The sequence below is a fragment of the Miniopterus schreibersii genome (assembly GCF_964146895.1).
Source record: "Miniopterus schreibersii genome assembly, chromosome: 14".
NCBI classification, from domain to species: domain Eukaryota; kingdom Metazoa; phylum Chordata; class Mammalia; order Chiroptera; family Miniopteridae; genus Miniopterus; species Miniopterus schreibersii.
The window spans coordinates 47984555-47990233 of NC_138114.1; positions in this window are offsets into that span (position 1 = coordinate 47984555).

Below are 5679 nucleotides of genomic sequence, written 5' to 3' on the forward strand. Positions count from 1 at the left end.
GGTAGGGAGATGACTGCCCAGGGCATTCATGGTTAATTAGTACTTGTTCAAAGTAGGAGGGTAGAATAGAAAAAAAGAAAAATATATAGGAAGGAAAAAAGAATATTGTGGATATAAGATGTGGGTGCAGGTCAGAACTTTTGAGATTCCTATTATTATAAAGTCAATAGGGTAATAAATGCATAAAATATGTTATTCAATGTTAAACAGTAAAAAGTAATTTTAGGATTTCGTACTCAAACTTTGCTTTTCCTGAACTGTTTTTCCAACTTAAGGCTAACCACATGAATCAAGGCATGTTGGAGGGAAGGCGTATCTGCATAATCAAGAAACTTAAGCAGGTGTGGCCTGGCTCCAAAAATAAGGACATATTTTTATTCTCTAACTTGGCCAAAACATTCCGATTTTTTTAAAAAAATTATGGAATAGACACCAAGTCACAGATTAGGAGGAATGTATCCAAACCTTCTTTAAGCCAAAAAAAAAAAAAAAAAATCAATCTTACATTTAAAAACCTGTACAGTATTTAAAGGAAGATCATGATTTTCCAAATTCAATTAAGTAGTAATCGGAAAGGTTGAGGCCTTCAGGACTTACGAGATATCAAATGACAGGGGGGTAAAGCCTTCTTCCTCAGCTAGCCGCAGGCATAGTCCATGCTGAAAACGAGGCTTTTCATTCCCCCTGGTAATAGGAAACATCCATCACCTCTGTTCCTGGGCCCAGCCTTAAACCCTTGCTCAGGTGGAGAACATTATTAAACGTTTAAAGAAAACTGAAGTCATAGAACGACGTCTCCCCAGCTTAAGATAGCATAGATTAATCAACGAAGACAATTTGTACAGGAATGTGAATATTTTAAATATTTCAAGTCCTCAGAGGCTACTTAAAAACTGATATTGATAAATGACTTTATCTGCAGTAGTGGTCGATATAAAAGTTAATTCATGCGCCTATCCCAGAGTAAGTGTGTAATAAACATTTGTTGTACCAATGAATCATGGTACACAAAATAACATAAAAACAATAAATAACATAAAAACAATCAGATATACTGTGTTGCTTTAGACAACATTCAAGACAACATCTGACCAGTCCCAGAATAATATGTTTTATTGTATTTATAATTTACCTAATATGTAAGATCACATATATTTAGTTTATGTTAAAATATAAATATTTACATTATTAATGTCATTTAAGAAAAATTCAGTATTTATAATTGTATATACTGGTCTACTTTGAAAATGTATTAAATGTCCTTAATATAGCTTGACAACATTGTGTATATTGCAGGGAATCAACATGCCCTTTGAATAAATGTTACGAGAGCTCAGGCGTAATTACAGGGATCTCTTATGGATCTAAAAAACAACGTATTTTATACATTGTAAAATCTCTCTTTCATCTCTGGTCTTTCTGCATCGTGTCTTCTCTTTTCTACTTCTTTGCTCTATACAATTTTCACATTCATTTAACCTGAACTCCTACTTTGGGGGAAGGAAGGCATTCTACTTCTTTTTGCTTATGAATATGAAACTGTGCCTTTTTTATAGAGAGGTCACGTGAGCCAGCTAATGCATTAGCAGGTGAACAAGCTTTTACTGCCAAATGAGTCAGCTGAGAGGTATTAATTTATTTGAAAGGATGAGTTGACTATACCATAAAGAGGTATGGGTATAGCTGAATGGAATAGCTGCCAAGAAAATGTAGGCTGGGTTTGGTGTGATTTGGCAAGCATCGGAATGTTTCCATGTTCACAAGATCTCCATTTCCTAATCTAGACTGCTGTCTCCTAGGTTCCTCTGCTAAAACCCAAATACTCCCAGAGAAGCGATGCCTTCAACTATTACCGGGTGTTAGTATTGATTAAATTGCTGATATCAACTATTACCAGGTGTTAGTATTAGATTAAATTGCTGATACGCAAACGTTTCGACCTACAAAAGTGGCGGTTTTATTTGATTTAACACCATACCTTCTTAGGGATAGTTCATCAGATAGCTTGTTATGAAACTGAGAAGAGGACAAGAAATCGTCGAGATGGGAAAGATCTGGAGTATGAAGTATTGCCTCGAGTCAGCCATGCTCTCAGGGCCGGATAACACCTCCCTCACTCTGAACCAGCGATTTTCAACTGGTGTGCTGCAAGAATTTTTAAAACATGCAATGCTTGACTACAGTATTTAGTCAGGGGCATTGACCTCTTTTCCCTTAGATTGTCAAATTAAAAAAAAAAAATGACAGCAGCCAATACAACAATAGCTGTTCAGCGTGAATGAAACAAAATTATTTTTTGGTTAGATTGGCAAAAAATACATTTTTTGGTGTGTCGCAGAATTTTAGTAATTTGTTATGTGTGCCATGAGATATAAAGGGTTAAAAATCGCCGCTTCAGACATAGTAATTCTGTTACTGCTTCCAAGATTACATTAGCTGCTCTGGTGGCCATTTTACAGGCTGGAATCACCCAAACTTTTTCATTTAGGTTAATTCTAAACCATGTTTCCTATGACTTGCCCTTGAACATTGTTTTTTAGCAGCTATAGTCTAGGGTTTAATGCTACTCTCTGTAAAAATTCATTTAAATTCAACTTTGCTCTCTAGTCTATCTGTATTGGTTAGTGGTTACTGAGTCAGAGAAAGACAAGTACCCCATGATTTCACTCATGTGGAATCTAATAAACAAAATGAACTAACCAGCAAAATAGAGACAGACTCATAGATGGAGGGCAGGCTGACAGATGTCTATCCTTCCTTTAAAAAAATTCTTTGCTTAATTAAAAAAATTATTTTATTGCTACCATTTTTCCTACTTATAAAATAAATGTATGGTCAAAATTAAAACATTAAAACTATTTATACCTTAGAAAGAAAACTTTCTTAGAAGTCTACCTGTATAAAAACCATAACATCTTTCCTTTAGGTATACAAGCTCACAGCAGAGCCCCAAATGCAACCAACCGCTGGTTTCTCTAATTACCATCCCTATTAAGATAATTCACAATGGCGTAGGGAGCAGATTTTTTTTTTTTTTTTTACCCAGCTCTCTCAGATTTCACACAATGAAACATGCCCTATCTTTTCTCTGAACTTAAAAAATATAGATATGCCTTTCTCAAGTCCATGGTATAGATTTGAGCATCTCCATCATATTCTTCTTGGTTACAAGAAACACCCTTTTTTTGGTGCTTCAGTTTTAAAATGAGGGGCTTGGGACTATATGGTCCATAAGTTCTCATAAAGCACTATTTTCTATGATTCTACCATCTATAGGAAATTGCACAGATGAGCAATGACCTTCCCAAGCATCCATGCCTGTGGCAAGGATCAGATAAGTGCCCCAGGAATGCAACCCTGGACGAGCCAGTGACAAATCTGGAATAAAACCCGAAATTCTTATCAATTTTTGAGTCTTGTTAATTAACAACCCTTGGAGGCACATGGGTCATTGAGGGCAGCAGGGATGTTGGTGTAGAAAGGTGGAGTCTTATTATAAAGCATTAGATAATTTTATTCTCTCTTTGCCTCAGTTCCAAACATATGAAAGGAGATAAAAGCATCTGAGGCTGCATGAGACAAGTTACGCTGGGAACATATACATCTTTTATTTTATGTGTTCAGCACTCTACTCTTCTGGGAACTGGCACTAACTCCCCTCTACCCACATGATTTCTGCTGGAGCTGCCATGTTTATTCATTCATTTGCTCAACAACTATTTATTGAGTGCTAGATCTGACACTACTCCAGGCCCTGGAGCTATAGCAATGGATAAAAACATACACAAACTCCTCGTGGAGCTTGCATTCTGATGGAGGAAATAATACATTAAACAAAGTCCGTAAACATTTGGTATGTCAGATGAAACGTGCTACGGAGAAAAACCAAGTGGGAAAGCGAGTGAGGAAAGTACAGTGGTTGCCGGATAAAATGAACAAAACACTTATGTTCTGTAGGTGGGCCGGACTGACTTCATCTTGAATATTTTTGGAATTGGGTCGGAACAGGATGGCTTAAACCAAGAATGTGCAATGAGGAGTAGGGGGGAAAAGAAGGCCTTAAAAGAGGGTGACATAAAAGGAGGGTGCTGGGGTGAGGGGAGGGAGAAAGAAAGAGGCCTAGAGAGAGAGAGAACTTCCCGGATTCTGCAAAACGTTCCAATATACTTCTGATATGTCATGAAAAATACATCCTTCCGATAAAATCCTAAGCTGGTATGAATCAGTTTCTGCCGCTTTCAACCAAAGAATCCTAACTCGCACATATATTAATACGATAACCTGCAAATTCGAGGCTGGACCGAGGTAAGAGATATTGGTTACTTCAGAAAATTAGGGCTTGGTGCCTCTGATGCCAAGAAATACAGACTTGACAGCAGAGTGGAATCAATTTGGCTGCTCCCCAGCATCCCAGAAATAAAATGTGCAAGGAATATCCATTTCTTTGTTTTCTTGGAATCAAATTAACTCTGATTGCGCACTGGGCTTGTGGAAGATTCAAATGGAAGTATTGTCTTTCACCCCTAGTTCTGCCCTTCCTCCACTCCCCACCCCCTCCCTCCCCTCCCCTCCCCTCTTCCCCTGCCCACCCCCTCCCTCCCCTGCCCACCGCCCAGGGTCAGGACAGAACTAGGGAAGCTCACAGCCGTCCAGACACTGGGAAAAAGCTCTCTGATCGCCAAGTCATCGCTGCTCACGTCTGCTTCAAACTTTCTCTGACAACCCCTGGCTCTCTGCTTCTATGCCAAGGAGAGCGCCCAGGAAGTTTTGCCGACGCTGAAGGCTGCTCCCTGGGGTGCAGCCGCCCCACCTGAGGTCGCGCCGCCTCCCTGGAAATCCTGAAGGGGGCTCAGGTGCCCCGGCCCTGGGCCTGCCAGTCTTTCAGCCCCTCTCTCCTGACCTCGAGACGACTCCCCTCCGCTGGCCTCCACGTCCCTGCACAAGGGTCTCACTTAGCTTCGGCTCTCACAACAGACCGCAGGAGTAATGAACTCCGATTTCAGCTGCTTTCCACCCTGCAAATCTCTCCAGAGATATTTTTTTCCCCCCTCGCGGCCTTTCTTTTTTGTGGTACAATATGCATCACGTAAAATTCCCCATTTCCACGATCTGTGCGTGCGCCGTTCTGTGGCTTCCAGGACGTTTGCATGGCCGCGCACCCCAGAGGTTTAGGGGGAGTCTGGTGATCCGACTGAAACGGGGGGGGGACGGCGAAAATGGATTCGTTGAGCTTCTAAAGGGGTCCCCTAACTGGTGCACCCCAGCAGCGGAGAGGCATCCTTAGGATGCTAGATAATTATGTGCTAGAGGAGGAGGGGGAGGGGGGCTGTAAGGAAACTTGGGGGAACAACGAGGAAAAGCCTCAATTGTCCGACAACACTCATCATGCGAGGCGGGTCTCAGGGCGGAGGGCAGGTGGGATGCAGAAGAGCTTTCCCGCCGAAGATATACAGACTTGGTGCTCGGGTTCGGCAGCTTAGGACCTGCAATTCTAAATGACACCGAACTAACACTATCTAAAGAGCAAAACGCGACGAGAGGAGAAAAACCACTTACTCCATCAGCGCCCTCAGAAGGGACCGCCGCCTCTCAGCCCGCGCGCGCCGGCCGTGGACTACAACTCCCACAGGCCCTTGCGACCACCCTCCAATCCGCGCAGCGTTGGAGTCGGGCGCGCTC